Source organism: Mus musculus, chromosome 6 (assembly GCF_000001635.26).
Source record: "Mus musculus strain C57BL/6J chromosome 6, GRCm38.p6 C57BL/6J".
NCBI classification, from domain to species: Eukaryota; Metazoa; Chordata; class Mammalia; order Rodentia; family Muridae; genus Mus; species Mus musculus.
This window is the reverse complement of record NC_000072.6, coordinates 12,567,213-12,594,250: the sequence shown is the minus strand read 5'-3', so window position 1 is coordinate 12,594,250 and position 27,038 is coordinate 12,567,213. Positions and strand designations below refer to the sequence as shown.

The following is a 27,038-nucleotide window of genomic DNA, read 5'->3' as shown; positions in this document are numbered from 1 at the left end:
ATGTGCTCTCTCTGACTTAAGTCAGTGCCTGTAAGCACATAAATTCACAAGCTTTGCTGTATGAGAGGGAATCTTGTTTAACACATGTAGAAGATTCTGTCTCCCTCTCTCTCCATAGTGTCAAATTGTTACCACTAGGATAGCCCTGAGCTCCCTTACATTGACTTGACATTTGCTTCTTTCATGTATTCATCCTAAACATATAGTGGATGCGTGTAATTGTCTAATATTTTTCAATTTGTTAGTATTTACCATTGTGATAGTTCATTTGTTTGTTAACTTGTCTGGGTTAAGAACAGCTGGGACATGAGTGATGCTTGCTTCTGAGTACGTCTCCAAAGGGTGTTTCAAAAGAGTGAAACGGGGGAGAAAACCCATCCTAAATATGAGTGATGCCATTCCTTTGGTCTGGGCTATTGACAGAGAATAAAAGGGAGAATCAGAAAGCAAGTGGATCCCTGGATTCTCCCTTTCTTCTACTTTCTGATCTACTGTGACAACACCAGCGCAGCCTTCCTACAGTAGTAGTGCCTGAACCCACTGAAACAGTCAAAATAAATATTTCCTCCCTCAAGTTACAGATGCCAAATGTATCATTGTTGCAAAGCTACCCCCTTTCCTAATTTAATTACTGACTAGCAGCCATGTAGGTCCAGATATCCACAGATCACTTCTAGGTCCTTTTTTTTTCACTCCACCTGTTCAAGGGCAACACATCTTCATTGTGAATGCACTCATTGTCCCTGGTAACTGACCTCCTCCACATCACCAAATGGCAGATGAAAATCTTCAGGCTTGCTCCATTCAGCTGCTACCTACTGCATTGGAACTCATTTCAATCTGTCATTCTCATTTACATGATAAACACAGCAGTGTCCTGGTCCTCTTGTCATAAATCAATGCCTGTTTTATCTCTTTTCTGGTGCTGAAAGGTCTCTCTTAAATATGGATTTTTGTCACGATAGCACTCTAAGTTTAAAATGTCATTAGTTTGCCACCATACTCAAGATGAATTTCAGACTATTTAGCTTGTCTTTCAGAATCTATTTCTACCTGTTCTTCTATTAGTATTACTCAATGTATCTTTGGAACAATCAGACATGAACGTTAATTGGATGAATCAATAAATGGTTCATTCTACACTAAACATCTCCACATTTTAAAAATTAATTTATTTATTCACTTTATATCCCCAAATAAACCCATCCTCTCCTCCCAGTCTCCACCTCACAGAGCTCCCCCCCCCCCCAATTCCTCCATCCCCTCCTTCTCTGAGAAACGGGAGGACCCCATGGATATCAACCAATTCTGGCACATCAAGTCACTCCAGGCCTAGGCGAATCATCTCGCACTGAGGCAAGACAAGTCAGCCTTAGGGGAACAGGCTATACAGGCAGGCTACAGATGCAGGGACAACCCCTGTGGGTTGAATGGTGGGGTCCTGCATCTGCTTGGGGCTTGGGCCATTTGTCGAGGCTGGACAAGTTTTGACTGCGCAGACCCCACAATGGTTCGGGTGGGCATTGGCCTATGAGAAGCCACGGGATCCTGCTCCAGGGGTGGGGAGCTCAGTCTGTGGTCCCCAGGGTTTGCCTGAGTTGGCTCAGGGGTCCCCGACCTGCATGGAGGCCTGGGATGTCTGGTTCTCAGGCTCTTTGGCACCTCAGACACTGTTGGGTGTTGCAGAGAACTGAGAACAGAGTAGGTGCCTGCAGGCTGAATCTAGCCTGCAGCAGAAAAGAGGAGGAGAGCTCTGGCTGGGGTTGACCGAGTCCTTGGCTTGTTCAGTGCATGGCTTGGCTTGATGGTGACCATGGTTGGGAGTGCTGAGAGGCCTTTTGCAGGAGACAAGGTGGCTGGCTCTTTAGACTAAGGCCTGTTCCATTGTTCCCCATGGCCGATCCACGGTTTTAAGACATTTATTGTCATGGCGGGAAGTTGATGAGTAAAAATGTACCCACCTTTGTCAGGGCGGGCCTGAAGTTAAATACCTTTTGCAGGGAGGAGTGTCTGGGAAGGCAGTTTAATGGGCTAAACCCTTGAGGCCTTTAGTTCCCTCATTAAAATAGAGATCTGTCTTGAGGCTTCATGACCTATGGTCACAACCTCACTTGTGGGCTAACTGGGGTTTTAAGTATAGCTCAACCAGAAACTAGGCTGCCTTTCATGGTCCCACAAGCCCCCACTCCAGTCATTGGGATATCTTCATGAAGACCAAGCAGGACATTTGTTACATATATGCCATATATTTTCATAAATTCTAAAGCACTCACCTCTCTATTTCTGGTGTATCAGCTCTTTGTCACTATTTCCCATTAATCAAGGTGTGTTATGATCAGCAAGAGATGGATAGGAAATCTAACTCCATGCTGTAAATCTATGAACCTTAAAGTCCAATAGAGCAGAGTTAATGTCGCATTCCATTTGAATGTTACACATATGATTATGGGAGTTTTAGTGGTCTCACTAGCTCTTTATTTCTCGTGTGTAAAATAGGAGTAATACTATTTAAATGAAAGATCCTTGTCTATATTGAATGAGACAGGTTAAGAGTTCTGGCACGTAGCCATTAAATATTAAACTTTTAAATGTTAGGTTTATATTGTACGATGCATTATGTCATCATAATGTGTAAGAAATATTATCAAATAGTCCCAGAGAAATTGTTTACAACCTAATTCCTTGAGAAGACTTCCAAGTGAATTTAAACTTATAAAACATTGACTCTAACTTATGAGGATTTTGGGTTTAAAATGCTGAAATAAGAAGCATATTTAATATTTAAATTCAACTAATATAGTTGAATTTAAATATTATTCATACTCACTTTCCACGATATGGTCCAGAAATCAAGCCTTTTCTGATCTCTGCAAACTGTATAAGTCCAACGAATGGGTTGATGATATATGGCTTTTGGCTTATGAAATCTTACTGGTTCATTTTGAGTTGGTGGGAAAGGACTTCGTTGCTCTCTTGTATAAGTGCTTTTATTGGGATTTTACCCTGTGCCTGAACTATATCAATATTGAATGTAACCAGGAAACCACATAACAGGGATAATAAAGTTTGTATTTTGTTGACAGACATGTAACAAGAAAGAAACTTAAGGAAATTATACCTAAGTTTTGATTGTGTCCAGCGGTGATCAGTCAGTTGCAGAGGCCAGACTGTGGTTTTAGTGGGGTGAGAAGAGCAGATTCAAGTCACTTTTCTTCTTCAATGCTTGGAATACATGGAGACATGCAGCAATTATTGAAAATAATATCCCAAGAGTTGACACAACAAAAATAAACAAACAGATGAAGTCACCAGCTATTTGGAAGCAGGCTTAGAGAAATAAGCAAGACTCACATTGTGATGTGTTCCTGGGAAGAGTGGAGATTCACTGATGGTTAATCTGGCCCCAAACCATTCGATACTTCATGTATACTTTTCTTGTTATCAGATCTCAACATAAAAACTCTTCTGACCATTCTTATAAATGTAATGAGTTAGTTATTGAGAAAACTGTTGATACTAACTAAACCATTTCTCCTACTTTTGGAGAGTTATACAAAAGTATTTATTGAACTTTTATGAAATAAGATGAGATATCATTTTAGGGCAAGATATCATTTATTTCATACATTATAAGATACTTGAGACAATGATTTCAATATTGTTAATAATGGATATAATCCACAGTATCAATTCTCATGTGTTCAAAAATGATAAATACATGTATGACAGAGCCTGTGTTTGCATGTACATGTGTATATGTATATGTTTAGATGTAATTAGATAACAGTAACTCTGCAATTATTAGCTGTGCCTTTCTAACAAAAACAAAGAATAAAGATAGAGACAAAGAAATAATTCTAACCAAAATTTACTTAATGCTGATTATATTTTAACACATTTATTTTATTATATATATATATATATATATATATATATTCAAGATTTCAATGGCATATTCTCCTAGGAAACTTGTTATAGGCCGAGACCCCCTTTATTTTCAAGATATATTTGTACTTAAAGATGTGACTCACAGAAAGGTTTAAGAGCCCTCTGGGGAGTCAAAGACTTGATCAATGTATATACAATGTACATATGTGTACTATGCTCATGTCTGGTCTCTACAGAGTCTAGAAAAGAGTGTTGGATCCCTTGGAATTTACAGCAAGCTGTGAGATGCAGTGTGGGTACTGGGAATAAACTCAAGTCCCATAAAAGAACAGCAAGTGCTATTAACTATTGAGATGTCTCTCTTGCCCTAAAATTCATTCTTACTCAGGCATAAGCACTAGCATGACTGGTCATGAGGAATGCCTTCAAGATTTCAATGGCATATTCTCCTAGGAAAATTGTTATAGGCCGAGACCCCTTTTATTTTCAAGATATGTTTGTACTTAAAGATGTGACTCACAGAAAGGTTAAAGAGCCCTCTGGTGAGTCATAAACTTGATCAAAAATATCTGATCTTGAAGTATTTCAACTGCTGGGCTTAAATGATTGCTTGAAGTGTAACATTTCCAACAAGTTTAGATACCATGTAGGATTTTTTTATGCACACGATTTCATGCTTACCTCTAGAAATCTGTACTGAAAACACAGTTCCAGGATTTATAAGGCTTTTCTAAAGATGCCCTTATCAATTTAAGCCTACTTTCTTTACAATGTCTCATAGCAATGAGTCTTTCACGTTCTCATAGCAAATGCTGAGGGTTTTTTTGGAGAGGGGTTAGGAAAAGATGACAAGGGTGTAGTTCACTGAACTCTGGCCTAAAACACTTTCAAAGGGGGCTGCAGTGTACCTCATCAGCACGCTGATTGACTAGCATGCAGGTGGCCCTGAAGTCTTTCCCAGTACCTTGTGCCATCTTCCCACATAGCTTTCTTTCATACATTGTAAACATTGAACACTTGCCTAATGTCATGGGTTAATCTCATATATGTTAAATTTTTGCTCCATTGGTTTTGTGTGTTTGTGTATGTGTGTGTGTGTGTGTGTGTGTGTGTGTGTGTGTGTGTGTGTGTATGCATGTGTATCAACACACACATGCCTTAGTGCAGGTATGGATGTTAGCAAACAATCTTTGGTAATTGGTTCTCTCTTCCACTGTAGGTCCCAGAGAGTGAGTTCAGATAATCAGGCTTGTGCTGCAAGCGATATTGCAACCTGAACCTCCTTTTAAGCATACGTCTTTCACACTCATTTTCTAAAATGAGAAAATAATGTTTTAAAACCACTGGCCTAAAATAAGGCTGTCCCATTTTGCTATGGGAAGTGACCGAAAATTATTTATGAAAGAATACACTGGTGTCTCTACTCCTGGCTTCTACATCATTCAGAGAAGGTCTTGACTTCTGTTTTAAACTTCTCACTCCCTATTCTGGGTTGAACTGATACCTTGTCAGTCTCTCAGGCCTGTCAGGTCATTGCCCTTGACAGACACTATATTGAGTGATCTTCCTTTTCTAAGTTCCAATTGTTACCTGCTCCTCTTGCTTTCTAGTTCTGTCTTTCAATGACATGTGTGGATCTTAAAGTTTCCCCTTTGACTTACTGCTTCTGAATGTTCCTCTAGGATATACCATCTCTGAAAATCCTATGATAATCCTTTAATTTTAGGAGACATGTTAGTTTTCCTATTTTAATATTATTTTTATGATAAACTTTCACGAATATGTGAAGTTTAGTGTCCACCAATATTCTTTTAAATTATTCAATATAATGATCATGTCAACAAATTAATCATTAAAAATACACTATGACTTTTGATTTATATGAAAAGTGTTATTGGGAATGATAATATTTATATATTACAATTTACAAAGCCTCATAGAACCTGATGTAGCTGTCTCCTGAGAGACTCTGCCAGTGCCTGATAAATACAGAGGCGGATGCTCACAGCCAACCATTGAACTGAGCACAGGGTCCCCAATGGAGGAGCTAGAGAAAGGACTGAAGGAGCTGAAGGAGTTCACAATCCCATAGGAAGAACAACAATATCAATCAACCAGACCGCCCCCCCCGACCCCCAGAGTTCCCCTGGACTAAACCACTGAACAAATAGTACACATGGAGGGACTCATGGCTCCAGCCACATATGTAGCAGATGATAGCCTTGTTGGACATCAATGGGAGGAAAGGCCCTTGGTCCTATGAAGCCTTGATGTCTCAGTGTAAGGGAATGCCAGGATAGGGTAGTGGGAGTGGGTGGGTTGGTGAGCAGGGGGAGGGGGAATGGGATAGGGGCTTTTCAGGAGGGAAACCAGGAAGGGGGAAAACATTCAAAATATAAATAAAGAAAATATATAATTTTAAATAGCCTCATAGAATATCAATTTGTATGAACTTCTAAAAAATATATCCTTATGGACCAGGTAGCCTTTTCTTACTATTCCCAATGCACTTCTTCTTTTGTCTATTTAACCTGACTGCATCTCATCAGCAAGTTTCCAATGATGCCCTGAAATCTTCTATTTCCCATCATTCTCTCTTACAGCATCACACACTTGCTATTGCCAGAAGTCATTGCCACTGCATTTTCTGTGAACATTCTTAGGAATGATTGCATAAAAGTGTTTTGCTATTTGATTGGGTTCTTTAGAACCCAGATAATCATAGTTTTTCTTCATTATTGTTCCCTTAGTGCCAATCTAGTGTTGTATCTTCCAGTTTCAAGAAATGTGTCAAATGCATGTACTCATACTAGCTTTCTTCTTTACAAACATCCTGACCACACACATTAAAGTATAGACAGACTCAGCACAGGATAGACATTTCTTTCAAGCCTATATATTGTTTGTGTATCCTGCCAAAAATATGATGTAAGTATAAGAACTAGATTGAAATTTCTGTGGCTTTGGGACTTGTTATTTTTTTATTGATTTCTCTGCAAACAACTATGTACTTTAATACTAATTTTGTTATTTATTAAATTCCACTCAGAATTTCAAAGAAAATGAAAGATCAATGAATGAAGTGTCATTGTGAGCTACTGTTTGAGCACACCTGTGGCCTTTCCCAGCTGATTTTCAAAGCATTTAAGAAAAGAATAGAGGTTTTTCTTTACCTTTACTTTAAAAATATTATATATTTACATTTTATAAAGTATATGTGATGTTATGTGTGTGTGTTTGTTTGTTTGCTTGTTTGTTTATTTAAAAGGCTTCTTGGCTCTCGTCTTTCTGCCTTCTCCACCTACCTGCTACTCCTGTTTTCCCTTATATTCTCCCCTGTGTAGCTTCATTTCAAGAAAGTAGAATGAGTTTCCCCAAGGATTAAACATGAGAGAGCATAAGTTGCTGTTAATGTAGCACAAATTAGCCTTTATGATGAAGAACCCCAAAAGTCCTCAGAGGAGCTTTTGTCTACAAAACAATTTACTTTCTATCTAACACCTTCCACAATATTAGAGTAACTCACTTCTGTTACAGAGTACCAATGACAAAGAAGGAAGCAGCATTCCAGTGGGATAGATTGTAATCTACATTGTGCCTAAGTTTCAAGAAATAGTTTGAGTAACAATCTTAGCCCTTCATTATAACACACAGGCACGCAGGTGCACGCATGTGCACACGTACACAAACACACAAACACACACACACATACACACATTTATTTCCTATGTAATATCAACCTGCCATTTATGTTTGGATTTGACAAAGAGCAAATACATCAAAAATAGAAAAATAGATTGCAATATCTGACCCTACTACCAATGCAAGCCTATTCCTTGTTTATTCATCACTTGGTTAGTTTTGATTACTATTATTAAAGATAATAAAAAAGACAGTAAGGAAGACATTTGGCCATCTAGTATAACAGACCCATGATTTATGCTATGGAATAATGGATTGAAAAATATGTAAGTCTTTAGGAATTGAAGTTGAATAAATCATGTGACATCTTTCATTCTAGAACTGTATGGTCATATTAAGAATTTAAGACTATATTTGCTATTTAATGTGAATAATCTTCAATTAATCCAGTTATAACATTTCCTTTGAAATAGAATCAAATTTATAACTTGGCATAGTTGTAGAAGCAATCAAAGCTTTGAATTAAATGTGGGCAGATATAAGCCCCCAGAGCCTGGCTTGGCAGGAACGCTTTGTCATTTTGGTCCAGCTTTGAGAATGTTTTCTTAGTCCTTCCAAATGGATGAGGTTTTCCTTAATTGGAATTGGCCTCATCATATAAAGCTTATCTTCACTCCATTTACTATTGATTTCTAAAGGTCTTGCCTCTTACAGTTTTTGAAAACATGAGTTAACCTTTTTGCCTGAAGGAAAATTGCAATTGGGGATGGCATTTCCATTTGCTAAAGTAACATGGCTGAAGAAGCAAGAAAAAAAAAATGGCCGGAGATGCTAACCTGTGGTCCCTACAAAGATGTATCATATTTATAACATAATTTTTTAAACTATGGTTTTATTTTTAATGGAGAGACAATAGAGGGGAGAAGGATAGTGAGAGAGAGAGAGAGGGAGAGACAGAGACAGGCAGAGAGACAGACAGAGAGAGAAAGAGACAGAGAGAGACAGAAAGATTGTCATTCTTTCAATTCTTTCATTCTTTCAAGAACCTTTTGAAAGCTTTGCCCCATAGACTATGACAAAGGTCACAAAGTCATTCCTAATCTCCACATTATCCTCTGTTCAAAAGTGAAAATTTTCTACTGATAATCACTCCTCTACTTTAGTCAATTACAGAAAATGTCACTTAAGGGAAAAGTGTTTTATTGCATGCTATGATATCTGAAGCAGTCCGTGAACCACTGAGTATTGTGACCTTACATACTAGTTATCATCCCAGCAGTTCGAATGTGATCATAATTGCTGGACAGACAGTTCCCTCCAAGGCACTGGGGCTTCACCTCTGTGAAGCAGCTCCAATCTAGTCCATCTAGTACTGCCATCACCCATAGCCTAATACAATGCAGAAGAGAAGTCTGCAAAGGTTCCCTTGAGAGGAGCTGTAGAAACAGTAGAGAAAAATCTTTTGAATCTGTCTTTATACTTCATGCACATAAATCCCAATGCAGTCTGTCATTATATCTTTTTGTAACTTTATACAAGAAGTACAGCCACTGAAAACTATTATCGTCTTCTGTAATTTCAGTTTCTTAGCTGCCCAGTTTCACTTCTGTTCACTATCCCTGCAACCTACGTCTTGTAGATCCTTGTCCTTCTCCTATTCCAGGTGTTTGCATGCCTTTCTCTGTAGTTGAAATGTCATTCTTTATTTCAGTTTCTAAACCCGATGCCTTGAAGACTCTCCCTTGGAATCTTCTCATGGAGATGAAGGAATGGCAAGGCCTGTTTCTAACCTGTTAGAAGGCAGTGAGGTCCAAACCAGAATGTACTTTGTAAGTCCTGAGACATGATGAAATAATATTGATGCTTTCGTCCCAACATCTAGAAAGGTCCAGAGGTCTGTTGGGGGAAGTCTACTTACTCGTCAGGGCTATTTAGAAGTTTTGAGATACAACAAAACCACAACAAATCTCTACTCTGACATCTAGGAAGCCTCCAGTCATTTTCATTGTCCACTCCATAGCCAGCGACTAGACATAGCCTAGCAGATGTTAGCATCAATTGGGAGAGGAGTGTTTGAATTGCTGGCGTTCTAGTGTCTTTTGCTTGCCAAAATATTACACAAAGAGGACAGAAATACTCTCAACAACACTGTGAAGGCTGAATTGAAAAAGACACTTGAAAGTGGAATAGCTCTTCTGAACTTCAAAGTCAAATCCCAGTTTCCCTTTCCTGTAACAGAAAAAAATATATCTTTTACTACAAAAAAACCTTTACCATTATCCAATTCATATTTAGAAATGTGCCTATAAGCACTTTGTTGTCTCCACCTGTCTGTCTCTCACTGTTTTTCTGTCTCTGTGTCTCCTCTGTCTCTGTTTCTCTGCCTTTCTCTCTGAGTGTCTGTCTCTCTGTCTGTCTGTCTGTCTGTCTGTGTCTCTCTCTCTCTCTCTCTCTCTCTCTCTCTCTCTCTCTGTGTGTGTGTGTGTGTGTGTGTGTGTGTGTGTGTGTGTGTGTGTGTTTTCACAGTCAGATGTTACCCATAGATCACTAAGGTCAGAAGTTAGTATGGTGAGCATGCAGTTATTTATGCTTACACAACTTAAATGACTAGTTTTATGTTGAATTCTATCAAACCTTCCTATACTTGTGAAAATTAATTTGATTTCTTTATTATTTCAACACACACATATATTATATATGTGCTATATTTTTCCAACTTGACAATTTTGGTGTATTATACTATCAAAAAATATGGTGACTCTGGCAATGTACTTCCTTGTAAAAATGTAAGTAGGGTACAAAAAATCCTCAACAATCAAAGTATTAGCATTTTATTTTACATTTTTAATATAAAATACAATGCAAAATTTATCAAGAGCAAAATATAACTTTTTGTTATCAATAGTAAAATATTACATCATTCCACTCCATCCCCTTTCCTCTCTTCAACTTCTCTCATTTCCCCAACCCCTTGACTTCCAATCACATTGCTGGCCTCCCTTTAATTATTATGGTTAAACACATACACAGAGATGTCTATGCATAAATGAAACCTGTTGAGTCTGTTTGGTGTTGCACGCACACACACACACACACACACACACACACACACACACACACACATACACACACACTCACATGTCAAGGGCTGAAAAGTTCTTTACAGACAACTAATCAGAGAGCTTGTCCCTCAGAGATTACTTCACCCACTCTCAGGTTGTCTTACTTGCCTGTACTTGTGTGTCTAGGTCAGGACTGAAAGCAAGTCCTTCCATGGTAGCATGTCTATTGGCATCCTCAACATTAAAGTCTTGCTTAAGCAGCCATAGTTGAGATACCTAGGGTGAAACTTAATGCTAGGAGACACCCTCTCACAGCTGAGTTCCTGTTTCTCTGGTTCTCACAATCGTTGTGCTCTCTCTTCAACAATGTGCCCTTTAAATTTTAAGTGGTAGCCACTATTGAGAGCTACTTCAGAGCCTATAGCAAAAGGAGAGTTCCTCTTTAGCCAGAGATTTTTGCTTATTTTATGGTTAAATTATTCCAGGGCCTTATAGATGGTACAAATATTTGATTACCATCAGGTCTTATAAGAAAATATTTTATTATGATTTTACATCAGTGAAGCTAGAAATTATTTGACTACTTGTTAAGGAAGATTATTCATATGTCATGTTTCCTCCCCTGAATTAACAACACAAAGAAACAAAGAAGTAAATTCTAGAAAGATAGTTGATGAGTTTGCTTCCACACAAAGAACTCCTCACACCATATAGCACTGTGTGCCTGGTGATTTAGTCTATAAGTAATATCACCTCCCATATGAACATGTGACCTTCTCATATCATATTGAAATTCTAAGCAAAATGACAAAAAAAGAGAGAGAACTAGTATATACTAAAAGTGAAAAATTGATATTTGTTCTCTTGTACAAGTCATATAATGTAGTGTGGACACAAATATGCAAATATATTCAAATACAAGAACACCAGAGTGCATCCATGAGAGGGTTCTAATAGCACTTCTAATAGCTGTAATAAGGAACAGTAGCATATCTAGTGGCAAGCTGACAACTTGAACACGTTTGAAACTGTGCAGTTATTACCTGCTCTTCAATAGAAAATAGTAAAAACAATAAACAGAAGCTTGGGAAAAAGTAAAATAAGAAATTATATCCAGAATTTGGCATACAAATTCCCTTACATGTCTTTTAAAAAAAGGAGAAAAATTACAATCTGTAATTAGCAATTCAATGAAGAAATGAACTAACCTTCAGTGCGCTGATACCTGGTGTGCTAGAAGGCCTGGGATATTTAATGAACTAGAACAAGAATATATATATTAAGGTTAGCAATTGAAGAGTATCCATCATTCTAGATAATGTTACCCATTATAGTTGGCAATATTTATTGTAAAAAAAATAAAATAAAGCAGAATAATATGTGAGAATAAAACGTTCATCCTAAATACTGAATTTTCCCACAATCTATATAGCTTTTCATAATGCCCGCTTCCCTTTGGGACTCTGATAATTAGATAACCATAAAATGAAAAAAAACAAAAGCTGCTATGGAAAAAGTTAATCATCCTAATTTGATTGCACAGGCTCCTCTCCAGAATCTGATGTGTATAGAGCATTTCTCTGCCCTAAAAGGAGTTGTGATAGTGCCAAATATTTACTTAATTGAACCTCCTGTCTGTCTGTGTTTTAATATGTTACATGTTATATCATTCCAGCTATCTAGAAAGAAAACTAATACCACAACTTAAAAAAAAAACTAAAATCAACAAAAATAACTGTTTTGTGTGACTTTCTTTTAAAGGATGTATAAAACTGCAAATGAGTTCCACAGCAACTAGGCTCGCTGCAAATTACAGTGAATAATTAATGAAGCAAGAACAGTTCCCTAGGATGTTCTCAGCAAAAGGATACCTTATAAACTTCAAAAAAAATCTCATGGCTATAAAAATATTCTGTTGTTCTTATAAATTGAATATAGAACTGTTGATTTCTAAAGGAACAATTTATAGCTCTGAACCATGCTTTAAACTGAGACGCAAACTGCTTATTTCCTAGGAATTTGTAATGTCTTAGAGAACAAATGCACTAAAGGCCGGGGGCACAATCAGAAGCCGGCCGTTAAGCTTCTACCTCTCACCCTGAAGATTGATTTCACTAGTGCTAACAGGATCAGGAAAGCAAGTCAAAACATTTGTTAGCTCTGTTCCCACTGTTCGCCCTTGAAGGTCTGTTAATGCTCTTTTGTAGCCCTCAGGAGTTCCACAGACATGACAGGAGTGCTCACCATTATCTCCGTAGCCTCCAGAGCTACACAATAACACTTCTCATCAAACTTGAAGCATCAGCAAACTTGTTAAATCCTTTGGAAAATACACTGCTTTAACAGGGCTAGGGAGTCATACCAGCCAAGGTCAGTGCTGTGCCGCTTGCTGGTCTGTTTAGAAAATGGAGTGTTTGGTCAATGTTATTAGACTAATATCACAGCAGGAGAGAGATAGAAATATTTAGGGAGAGTTTAAGAATTAAGAACAGGTTATTTTAGGCCAAGATGATCTGATATCAGTAGAATTAAATTGAGACTCTCTACAGTGCTTTGATGTGAGTTCTTCTGCTGGATTCCTTTTATTGAGTTATCTGAGTTCTGGAAATGTCTACCTTGGCTATCATGTAAGGTCACGCTTTTGGGTTAAAGTCAGTTTGTCTCCAGAAGACACTGTGCCTTTACATGTGTGCTTTAACATCTGGCTCAAGAAAAGAGCAGCGTGCTGTAACCCACGAATATGAAATTGTGTTTGTTTGTCTACTAGTTTAACTGTTTACCGAAGCAGTGAAAGCATTATGCTCGTTTATACACGTAGAATTTTAGAACTCAGGATCTAAACAGGTTGCTTGCTGACTGCATGATTTGTCTCCTATTCCACAATCACACATCTGTAAGCTTTTCCCTTCTGCCTGCCCAGGGAAGATTGCACAGGGCCCTGCCCTGTCTGAACAACAGAACCTGAAGCTCGAGCCCTTAGCACAGCCTCTCGGGCTTCTCGGAACCTTCAGTAAAAGTAGGTTTCCAGTTCATCTCCCATTACCTATATCTCATGCTGTAACCAAATTGGATTCTTCAGTCTTATGTCTATCCAAACATGTCTCTTGTTGTTCTCTTTGTGCTTTCTGTTTCTGCCTCTAGTACTTTCCCCTGGATATTTACACCTTTCTTGTATAGTATGCTATGGAAGTTACATTGCTTCTATTCATCACCCATGTGTTTGCATATGTATTCATGTATGCATACAACATGACCTAGGAAGAAGTAGTTGGGAGAGGTGTCTGGGGGATAAAATGGTGAAAGCCCTTGGAAGCTGGAGAAAGTCTCAGTAGAAACTAAGTCCTTCTAGGAATGGTGTAAAGATGACGTAAAGAGATCACTTTTACTTTTTTACTATCCGTAGAACCCAACTGATGTGAATATTGTGTATGTCTCAGACAGAAATATTAGCTTCTTGTTATGCATGGATCATTTCTATTAAACATAACCAACTTGTTAATAATTAATACCAATTTAAAATCCCTAAACCTCCATTTATAAAAGTTTGAAACCTCAAATATTTGACTTTACATAGTTATCACAACTGAGCAAGGTGGCCCCCACTCTCTAATTCCTCAAACACTGTTCCTTACTTTATTGGCATTCCTACCACACTTACCTCATTTTGTAATGGCGTACTCTTTCACTTCCACCAGGTAGGCTATTCCTCAAGGGCACGGTGATCAGCTTGACCCTTGTATCTCTTGAAAATGGCATGCCATCACAAAGAAAAGGCAATCTTAAACAAATGACAAAAATGTTGACTCAAAACTCACTTCCTTAAGTTGTTATATACCATCACACTAAGAAATTGTTCCTTGTGGAGGAAATCAGTAACATGAGTCTTTTCTTCCTTTCCTCTGATGAGGTTAGTTATCTTTGTGAATCACTTATCTTCAGGATAAGCTGTCTAAAATGAATGAATTCATATATTCACACCTGCCTTTCACATTGCTTGTAAAGCATTTGTGTAGTAGAGAATCTCTAATATTAATAGTTTGTGGGCTAGGAATGTTGAAGTATTAAGTGAAAATCACTTGAAATGGAGACAGCATCAAACCCTGACACTATGTAAAGTGCTAAAAACTAAACCCTAGCTATGACTGAGGACATGGTCGTTTAAAAGCCCTATTTCATAGTACTAAGAAACTTAGAGTCTCTGGTTGGTTAGGTAGAATATAAGGCATGGGGGGAAATGTTCATGCTTGAACCCTGTGCATGATAACTAGCATTGGGAAAATTCTTTGGCTTTACATAAACCTTACATTGGCTTTTAATAAAATATGCAATTTGCTTCCATGTTCTTACCTTTCTCTATTGATCCTTTTTAGGACTTAACAGTGTAAGACTCTGAGCCTCTCTAGGGCAGGCCCACTCACCACCATTATGATATCTTTTACATGTTAATTGTTTGGTTAGCTTATTTTTCCATTTTCTTGTACTTATGCAAATGTACAGTGATATCAAAATCAATGATTGCATTTCTTTTGGAAGAACACAACAGATTACACTTCCAGACAGAAAGAGAGCTTCGCTGAATTAAACAATATGTAGTTCTTGGTCTCACTTGCCATCAGAACCCAGCCAGGCCTTGGGAATACTACTTCATTTCATCTTCTTGTTTCCATGGTCATAAGTGAAGCATTTGGTTCATTACTTTCTGAAACCCCTTCTGACTCCTAAGCACGAAAGGTACATTCATGTAATAATTAACATTCCTGTAGTATACAGTGCTTGAGAAAATTAGTGTTTAATATCAAACCGGGGCATGTTTTCAAACAGTTACTTTCAATGAAGCAGATAAGCAATTCCTTTTGGCTTTTTCTCTTAAGGCGAACCTGCCCATCTTTAAAAACAAATCACACTGAATTATAAAATTATCAGTAATTTTGCATAACCCTCAATTTTCTGCATTTGAACATGGATGAAATGCTGAAAACAAAATACTCATCTTGTTCATCACACTGACTGTCATTTAAGCTCTAGGCCCCCAAGGAGAATCTTCTATGAAGCCACTGTTTGCTATGATGTGGTTGTAACACTGAGTGTCATAACCACCTCACAGCATGCAGGTGCTTGCTCCCTTTCTGCCTTGCTCCACTCCTCATACAAGTTAATACTTGTTGTAACTTCCGGTCTCAGAATATTGTTATAAATGAAAACATGTGATTGTTTAAAACAACGATTAGAAATAAGCACCACAGGGGCTGGTGAAATGGCTCAGCGGGTAAGAGCACTGACTGCTCTTCTGAAGGTCCTGAGTTCAAATCCCAGCAACCACATGGTGGCTCACAACCACCTGCATGACGCTGTCTGACCAGAGTGAGTAGAGGTCCTAGATCAAATTCCCAACAACTCCACGAAGGCTCACAACTACAGTGTACTCATCTACATAAAATAAATAAATTAAAAAAAAGAAGAATCAAGACAAAGAGAATATTGAAATTTCGGTTGTAGGTTAAGACAATATTCAATCCATAAAGATATAGAAATGTCAGTAAAGTCTAGGGTGTCTTATATGTTTAATGAATGACCCATGCAAGTCCACACATATCCACACTTAGTAGACTTGAGATTTTAATTAATGAAACTATCCAGACTTCACCAGTAGGAGTCTAGGATTTCGTTGTTTTGCACAACATCCAAAAACTAATTTTAAATGCAGTAACCAGTATGAAATTCAAAAGTTTTGATTACTTCTTTAATAAATTTTTGTTTGTTCCTATAAAATGAAGTATTAGTCTTCATATTTTAAGAAAGAAATGCTAATTTTGTATGCTTTTTAATAAAATTTAAGATTATATCCTTAACATATATTTCTTGGAACATTTAAATTCTGTTAGCAGTTTTTTAAAAATATTTTTTATTATTACATATTTTCCTCAATTACATTTAGAATGCTATCCTAAAAGTCCCCAATAACCTCCCCCCTACTTCCCTACCCACCCATTCCCATTTTTTGGCCCTGGCATTCTCCTGTACTGGGGCATACAAAGTTTGCATGTCCAATGGGCCTCTCTTTCAAGTGATGGCCGACTAGGCCATCTTTTGATACATATGCAGCTAGAGTCAAGAGCTCCAGGGTACTGGTTAGTTCATAATGTTGTTCCACCTATAGGGTTGTAGATCCCTTTAGCTCCTTGGGTACTTTCTCTAGCTCCTCCATTGGGAGCCCTGTGATCCATCCAATAGCTGACTGTGAGCATCCACTTCTGTGTTTGCTAGGCCCCGGCATAGCCTCACAAGGGACAGCTATATCACGGTCCTTAGCAGTTTTAAGAGAACACACTTTTTATTCACCTCTCAACAACCACTGTGCTTTTGAGAAATAATTCATAATACAATACTACCCAATGAGATGTTGGGTTGTCTTCAGCTCCAGCTTAATAGGCAGAAAAACAAAACAAAACAAAAACCTCAAAGCCCCTGTTGCTTAACACCAATGTAAATTAATGCTTGACACTTATTGAAGACCTATACGCATTTCCCAGGACAAATAACAAAAATATTGTGGTCTTTTGTTTTTCATTTATTCCTTACAATCTTTTGAAGCACAAACAACTAATTGGGGATCAATACAGAAAATAACCCGTTTGACCTGATTATACTAAATTAGTGAAGAGTTACCTGGAGAATATTAAAGTACTTCTCTGGCACAAATACTTTCTAAAGCAGGATAGTGGCCCCCATGGTCATGTGACCATGTCCCCACATGCTGTCCTTTAAAGCTGATACTTTGTCTTTCTTTTCTTTTCTTTTCTTTTCTTTTCTTTTCTTTTCTTTTTCTTTCTTTCTTCTTCTTTTTTTTTAATCCTTCTGCATAGCAACTTACTTGTGTACCTTAGAGCACTGGTAGGTTTATAGTAACCTCTTTTCCTTTCCTGGCCTCTCTTTTCATGTTCTCTGTCTTCTCTTTGTTTCTTTATCCCTTTCTGTCTCCAGAGAGAATTGTACAGGCTTTAGGGGGCACAAAATATGGTCTTAAGACTGCAAGACTTTCAGACTCTCAGACTCTCAAGCTGTGCTTTCATCCATGGATGCTACGGTTCATAGAGAGCTCTCTCTGGTAAAATGTGTTTTATGTGCAATTAGAGATTACCCAAGGAGATAAATGCTGCAGACTACTCGTGTGAAAATATCAGGGAAACCTGTAATAGCCACAAAACAGAAAAGTCCCGAGAAGCTGTGACAATTGTATTTCAGTGTGGTAAGTATGGTAGACCTATCATCGGAGGTTCAATTAAGGACACTATAAAAGCGCAGGCCCCATTTGCCTTATTTTTCTCTAGGGTTTTAGGTCTCAACCTCACCACTTATTAGTTCTACCCATACCATATTTATTGAATTTGTACGCCTGCAAAGCTGTTTTGCAGCTGGCAGAGTCTAAAAATTATTGGTAATTAACATTAATGGGCAGGGACATTTTCAGTGGAAATTAAAAAAAAAATCCTTTGGTGCCAGGCATAATAACAAGATCGGCAGGCTGGGTCTTCTGGCATTCTCATTTCCTCCTTGGAAATAAGCTTTGCCCTGTGCCCTCATTTATGCAGGAAGAACTGGGGGTGTGGGGGATGGTTCTTTTCATATTGGAGATCTCAACATACTTATGCCATCAAGAAACAGCTACATAAACCATGATTGACATCACAAAGCCTTTGAGGCTGCTCTACCTGTAAATTGGCGCCTTTGGCGCCTGCATTGTGAAATTCTGCTAGAAGTAACAGACCAATTTAATACTCGAGTCACCCTTGCCTGTTTCTTTGATTAGCATCCATCTCATTAGAAAGTGACACCGTCTTATTGATTCCATTCTAGCCCTGAACGAGAAGATAAGAGAAAGAGTGAAAATGTGACAGAGATAAGAGACTCCCAAGGTGATCCATGGGTGGTGTCCAAAAGAAAGGATTGCTTCTGGTCTCAGTGATGGGTAGTGGGGACCTTTCTCTGAGCTGTGGAAAAATCTTTTAACTGTATAATTTTTTACTTGAAAATCTATTCTGCTGCGCTTTGTGGGGGAGTAATGTCATGCTTTAGAGCACGTTTCTTTCGCATTTTATGTCTGTGTGAGAAGCAGATTGCAGAGATGCTACAATGGAGAGCTGCATACAATCTCTCATCAGTTCCATGTCTGCTTGTTGCTTGTTGCTCAGAAACTAAAAGACAAATAAGATTTTGTACTTCTAGGTATTTTCTTTTAAAAGAAAACAATACTCGATGTTTGATCAGTTTAAAACATACAACATCCCTATGAAAACTGTTTAGTTATTATCTTCAATTCTAAGAAAACGGGTGTGTTTTCCAGGGTTTAGCAACTGATCCAAAGAGGAAGACAGAGTAAAACTTGAGTACTGACACTAACCTAAATTCCCCTGGCAGCTAGGCTTCTCTCTGTACTCTGTTCTGAGTATTATGGGTTATGTTTTGACATTATTAGAGACAACATACATGTATAACCTTTGAAGATTCTTTTGTCTAAGTTCTATTTTAGCACCTAAATTCTTGCTCCTTTTTTTGGATATGTCTAATATTTTTATAATGTCAAATCTTTTTTATAAGCCCATGCCAGGTACTGAAATCAATAAAACATGAATAAGAATAATTTAAACTAAGGATTGAAGGCAAAGAATACTAAAGTACTAAGTAGAATGAATAAAGAGTCAAGTAAAGGATCATAGACAGTGTTTGGACTCTGTAGAAATACCACAACATTATTCATTTGAAGTGTACACTTACTGTGAGTCACTATTCTTTTAGTTTAGATAAAAGATGATAATTTTCCCATGCCCATAGCTGGCCATTAGCATAACACAGCCTAGGTTGCTAACCCTGGTTGTTTTATTCTAGTAAAGACTAGGCCATATATTTTCTTCCAAACTGTATACTGCTGCTAACAGCTACACGGAGCTAGCTCGGGGCCACAGTTTAAGAACAGGTGAATGGCTCAATAGTACAAATTAAGACAGGTGTCAGAGTCACTCACTACTCTGCCTTCATGTGTGACCGCGATTTCAGCTCTTCCAGGTCACACTGCATTAATATGTTTCTGATGTTTTCGGGCAGGTTTTTTATCTCTACTTTCTCTGTTTGGGAAAGTTGATCTGACAGAAGTGAATATGTCAGGTTGGGAATGGGACAGTTGCTTGAAAAATATATTTATTGACAATTTTCTTTCTTGTGATAATATCAAGTTGTTTTTCACATTTACCTATGTCAAATATGATTTTATATTATATGCTGCAAATTACAGATTTGATGTTTTTTTTTTCATAAAACTGTTAAAAGATCCTGCCACGGCACATGGAGTGATGGCTCAGTGGCAAAAGGTGCTTAATGCCCTTGCATAGAAGCAGAGATCACTTCCAGCCTCTCATTGGGCAGCTTACAACTGCCTGTAACTCCTACTTCAGGAACCTGAGGCCTCTGCAAGCAGCTACACTCACACAGAGACACAGATGCATACATAAGTGATTCTTTAGGAAGTTCCCATTTTATTTATTGTTATTAATTATATTTTATTTACTCAGTTATGACATAAATGTATATCATATATGTCAATATATCATATACATGCATGTGGCTATGCTTTTAAATATCTGTCTACAATTCATTTCCTGTTCTTATTTAGGCATCACAGTTATTTTTTCATGTCTTAAGAAAATATGTGTATGTATAAAAGCATGCAGCATATTATTCCTTTATTTGCAATATTTATTAATATTTATTTTTATTTTATATGCCTGAGTGTTTTCCTGCATGTATGTGTGTGAAACATGTAGATGCTTGGTGCCTATGGAAGTCAGAAGAGGATGTTAGGTTTCCCCCAAACCAAAGTCACACACCGTTTGTGTTCTGGGACGTGACCCCTAGTCCTCTGCAAATGACAGTGTTCTTAACTGCTGAATCTTGTTTTCATCCCAGCAAACTTTATCTTTATAACTTGATTTTAATAAGATGTGAAGTTTTAAATTATGTAGTAGATTTCTGTCTCGTTTGTACTAGCATGACTCCACTGTTGCCTCCTGCTTTAGAATGAGTGCATGTTTACTTTACACCTATACTGTTCATCCAGTTAGAAGCAGGGGCAGTGCAGGATGACAGCAATAACACACCTGCCCACTGAACTCCAGGGAATATCTGCTCTTTCCACAGGGCCTGATCAGTAGTCACTGGACATTCTCAGCTTGTTGAAAGCAAAAATAAATTCATAAGTTTATATTAAGCCTTTCTATAGTAACCCTTCATACCTAAAAGCATATGTATTTCATCCTTTTTAACGAAAATAGTTTCTTTAGTAGAGTTGTTGGCATAAATTATCAGTGCTTTTCAAACATCAGTGTGCAAGGTGGCATGAAGAGCTCTGCCTGCTGGTAGGGTTCCTTTGACTTCTCAGAGCAGAGCAAGCAGATAAACGTTCACGAGTGGATTGGAATTATATAGTTCCACATATGATTCAAGTTTCATGGGTGTCTTTTAATGTTGGGATTTCCCACTCAAGTGACAGGGATGGCCATTCAGAGTTAAGTCTTTCATGTTCAAATATTTATACAACCAGCAAAAAATAGGTAGCAACTGAAAAGGCAAATTATTAATGAGAGATATGTTTTTAATATTTTAATGCAAACACATGTAACAAGCAGGATGAGATTTTAAGAAGTGTCGCCAAAATTTTCAGCCCAAGCGCACTATTGCCTACCTGCCTACATACCACCTACCTATCAACTTCTCTACCTACCTGTGTAAAACTTTCTAGTCCTACCCATTCCCACATTTCACTTGTCCTTCTAGGTAAAATTAATATTTTGAATTCAGTTTGGAAACTCAAAATACAATGAATAAATCTTATACTTGTTCATTTTCTTTTTATAAGTAAAGTTTGTCCTATATTGCAGGCTCTATGGATAAGGTAGAGAAATAAGTTTCCTCATGAATAGAACTCCTGTAATTCATTATGTCATGAATCTGCAAGAATCCACAAGATCAGAGTTTTCATAGTATAAAATGATGAAACCTTGGTTATCTCAGTAATAAAACATTCAACCTTTGGAAAAGTGAGGCGAGCCCTCTAAGCAGTTGATATTTCCTTTGAAAGCAATGAATTTCACAGCTTCGAAGTAGTGTTTGTCACATAGAAAAGCCAAGATGTTTTCAGATGGGGAGCAATTATGGAAATGTAAAACACTCTCAGGCATAACATGTGACACTGAAGAAAATGCCACAGAAATAATGAGTAGGCCATTAGCACCGTCAGAGCAAGGAGGGGAGATAATTTGAATTCCATCGCTTCTTATAGTCATATGGTCACAAGCATATTAGCAAGTGACAAGTCGAAAATAAAGTATATGTGATAGACACAAATCTTTCCTGGTGACAAACTATGAGAAAAGGAAGTAAGCCATTAGATAAACAATGTTAATTTTTGCTAAGTTACTATTCTCAAAAGTAGGAAGTGGCCCTGTCTAAAAGGCACTAGCCATGTTTTACATTTTAATTACCTAATAACTAATGTCCCAGAGTAGCTCCTGGAATCTGTGATTAATTTTAGTTACAAGTTTCCTTAATCTTTGAATTTATTTTTCTCACTAATTAACCCTATACTTAATGCATATTTCATACTGGACCCATTGACTGCCCTTTGTGGATGCTGGCAATATGACTAAAATATCTAGCGTTCAGTTTTCATTACTGTCATTTTTGGAGTGCTATGTGACCTTGCTCTTCTCAGCCACACCCTCTACTCTCTAGGGCTCTCCTAAGAGAAGGAATGTCAAAATTCTACTTTTAGTTCAGAATCTTATACTACCTCTTAGAGCTTACCAAATATTTACTAGTGAGCAGGACCAATTACATATTACATATATTTTCATATACTTTTAATGATATTCTTACACTTCAGTGGGAACTGCATGAGGAACATGACAGCATGCAGGTCTCCAACTGGCTTGAAATCTTCCTACCGTAATGGATGAAATCATGAACAGTGGAGAACACAGAGGAAGTGCATGTGAAAGCATTTAGGACAGGTCACATTAGAGACCTTCCTGAAAGCAAACCACATGCTGAGAATAGGCAAGTTCACTATGGTGGGATCTTAAGGACATCCTAAGATGCTCTATACTAACCTTCAGTTTACCTGCCCTCATTCCGCGACAGCTCACTGATTCGGGTTTCCTAGTCTCTCTCCCATTTCTCAGTTCAGCGCCTTACTTATCATCTGGTTATATTTCGCATGTCTAGGACTCTCCACACATTGTTGTGATTCACCAGTGTGAGGTCAACAGAACCTCAGTGTCTGCGACTGCCATTTCTACCTCTCAATCAGAGCCCCATGTGTCCACAAACCTGTCAGTTTCCTGCATAGATCAAATGTCTTTTTCCGTCCTCCAGTTTTTCCTACCCTGGATATAGCCACACAGCCCATCCTCCTGTTTTTAAAAGAATACCTTACATCGAGCTGTATGGTAAAGAACAGTTAGAAGACTATATTCCAACGGTCCATGTCTTCTTATCCCCACTCTAAAACAACTACAGGACATTATGTAAAATTTAACGCATGGCATTTTTGCCATTTTGGTAACAAAATTTACCTCCAAATTTGCTGAGATTTTCTGACTAACAATTAATTCCTTTCATATTAAGGTACATATGTGTTTTGTTTTGTTTGAGATGACAATGTCCCTAGTAGATAAATTGGTCTGGGAATTGAGGTCCTCTTGGGCCTCTCCTGACCCTGATATGTGCAGGAGACTGTGAGACCACAATCTAGGCACTTTTTTGTTATATTCCTTGTTACACTTTTTAAATGATGATAAAAATAAACTTTATTTTTTCCAAGTCAAAATCTACTCTACTTTTCTAATAGTGATAACTTTATGACCTGCAGAAAAGAACTAAACTAATTAGAATGGATATTTCTTTTTAAACTGACGTTGTTATAACTGGTCATGTATAGTCATTCTTTAATTTCAGAACACTGTGCTTTGACCCTTTAGAAGAATACTTCTTAGTTATAAAAAAAATGAAAAGAAACATACAACTAAACAATTAGAGGTTATGAAACTCTCTCTCAGAACAAATCTCATGTGAGTTCACAGAGACTGAGCAGGTCTAGGACATGCATGGGTCTTCACCAGGTCCTCTGTGTGTATGTATTCTATTCCAATTTAGTGTTTTTATGGGACTTTTGAGTGAGCAAATGTATGGGTCTCTGATTCTTGACCTTCTTTGGGCTCTTTTCCTTCAGTTAGTTTGTCTTATCAAAATTAAATTTAATGTGACAGGTTTTGTTTTACCTTATTATATTTTATTGTTATGTTTTATTATTATCTCTAAGAAGCCTGTTCTTTTCTAATGAGTGACAGAGAGAATGGATCTGGATGGAAGAAAGGTGGGTGGAAACTGGGAGGAGAAAGAAGACACCATAATCAGGGTATAATGTGTGTGTGTGTGTGTGTGTGTGTGTGTGTGTGTGTGTGTGTATGTATGTATGTATATCTTTGGTCTTAACTGATGTTTTAACTGACCAATGTCTCCTGCTTTACTCACCAAAAATGAAAAACTATAGGGTAAATAAAATAAATCTTAAATGGCTGGGAAGATCTTTATTGAAATATAGATAAACTAATTGTGGATTGAAAAATAAAAATATGTGTATAAACATAGGACAGTACCTTTGTAAAACAGTATTAAAATGTTTGTCTAGTTTGATAATAAATAAGGTGAGACTATTCTACTGAAAGTTGCAATCTTCCTCAACATAATTCTTTGATAACTTGAAGTACTTGCATTCAGATCTTTAGAATAACATCTACTTATTAGCTTTCCTTCCATCCTATAGTTTGAACTGGTGATTAATTGTTGCTTGACTTTACCCACCACAGAAATATCAATCTAAGTTCTAGCAGATATTTCCAAGTCTTTAATGATATAACTTATTACTTGAAACTCTACATTCAATTTCCTTGTCATGTGGAATTCGGAAAATTTAATTTGGCTCAGCCAAGTTAATTGCACATACAGATAATATAAAAATTGCATCTATAAAAACTCATTTATCTATCAGATAGCATGCTGAAAATTTAATGTGTCAGATACTTTAATCATTTACTTCTATTCTTAAAACTTTTAACACATGGTAATAGAGATTTTGTTGATGTTATAAAAATACACATTGATGGATATGGCTGTTGATTAACATAATCACAAATGTTTTATTTACTATCATAAACTCATAGCTCTCATATTTTTAAATGTGAATAGTCAGTCTCCAAGAAGCTTTTGTATCTGTTCTTCGTAATGGTTCTTTCTAGTGGAGGAAGTCTTTCTCCAATGCCCAAAAGAGGAAAATGTCATTCATTTATATTCTTTTCACTCCTCATCCTTATTAATTAGTATATAACTTTGAGGAAAAATTGGTCCTGCTTTATAGGAGTGGTACATATATATATAACAAAACTTTATATACACACCAGTAAATTAGTTTTATAAGACATGAAATGGAACAGATATGTAGAAATTTGCTAATTCAAGAATGGGTTAAAGTATCCTGAAGGAGCAAGCAATAAAAATGTTTCTAAGTGTGTAATGAAAACATCATAAAAGTCCAAGGCACTCACTTTCACTTGAGTTTTATGACCACTGTAGAAATCATGGCTACAATTTTGAATTACTGGTTAAAATACTATTACGGCTTTTTAGACATGCAATTGCCAATGGAAAATCATCAGAAGATGAAGCTGGGGTATATTATTTATAAGGATTACCTACTTAAGTACTGAGCACCAGGGTGAGATGACAGTTGTTGCATATTAGAGTTGCTCGGTGCCTCTTCCTCTGTTTAATCAGACAGAGAAAAAAAAATCTATTACATCTATAACTAGACCTTCCTTTTTGCTGAAATGTCTCAAATAAATGCCTTTAGGTTTAAAGAACTTTAGAATTCCCTAAGGCTTCACTCTCTAACTTTCATGTAAGTTGCTAGGTCATTAAAGGGTCTGTAGATTTCAAAGGATTGTAAATATGAGGGTAAAGTTTGACCTAGCGCTTATTGCAACAACATACACACATATAGTAAAATTATATATAAAATGTACACAGCACTTATTTACTATTTTGTCATGTTAGAATGAATAATTCTTGTGTCTTGTGACTCATGCTATCATGTTACCATTACCACTTTCCATGTTCACAATGGTTTCACCATGACAAATTGAAGTCCTGTATTCATCAGTCAATAATCCCCTGTATTTCCCTACCCTTAAGCAACAGTATCATCCATTTTACCTTCTTTTCTACAGATTTACGGTAGTTCAAATTTATAGGGTCATATAAAATTTGCCCTGTTAAGAGCAACTATTATGAATCTCTCAGAAACATTTTCCTTTAAGACCTTACTGGAAGCTAACTATAGGACCATCAGGTACCTTCCAAATGTCTCCTCAATGTCCTTTTTATTACAGATTCTTCCCGCTATCCACCTCTTTCTAACAGGACAATTTTATGCCTTACATTCTTGCTTATGGCAACATAATTCCAATAGATATTATAATGTCAGTGATAGTTGCTATAAATTGATGCAATGTGGTGGCATTTTTCTCATTACGTTATGTAGTAACCCAGCAGTTGATTGTATCATGTGGTTTCTACCAACAATGAGACAACAGTATTTTGTCATCCAAGTTGATATTTATCATGGATATTGTTTTGCCTCTTGTGTCAGCAGTGCCTTTATCATCATGTGACTAGAGGACTTGGTGGATACCTGAACACTTGGCCCCGAGTCTTATGTGTGTTTAGTATTACTTAATTCAAAAGAATTCATGTGAGAGTAAAAACATATGACAATGGGCAATGACAGTGAAAAAGCCACTAGTATTCCTACTCATCTCATTATCTAAAAATAGATATCCTAATTATAATAGTAATATAACTTATTAAAGAAATAAGTTTAGAAAATTTGTACAACTGGAGACACACAGGATACATTGAACAAAATGATGTTTCACTATTTTTTTAACTTTAAACAAAATCTTATTACACAAAGGTTGTCACATAATTGGATAATTCTCTACTTGGTACACAATCATTCCCACCCTCCACAGAACTTCTAATTTGGTGACCCAGCACTACAGTCCTGATGCTAACAGAACAGTAGAGATGCCTCAGTGATATAAATTGAAAGCATGACAGTGATAATAGGGCTCTTGCACCCAGCATCAGGATTATACAAATGTCAGTAGTAAACCATTATACATTGTCAATGGAAACCAGTAACTGAGAGTTACAGTGATCAGCCAGCCTTCTCTTCAGTCATTTTCTCAGGAGTTATCAGTGAGGAACCTGCCTTGAGCTTACTGTCACAGTTCATTGATAAGGGCAAAGCACTATTCTAGGAGTTAGAACATGCCACCT

General features: G+C 37.1%; 1 protein-coding gene across 1 annotated transcript in view; it reads left to right on the top strand.

Annotated features, from left to right (window-relative positions):
* The window catches only part of Thsd7a (thrombospondin, type I, domain containing 7A), a 437,646-nt gene that overhangs the window by 155,003 nt on the left and 255,605 nt on the right, over positions 1-27,038 (top strand). The gene's annotated exons all lie outside the window — the stretch shown is intronic.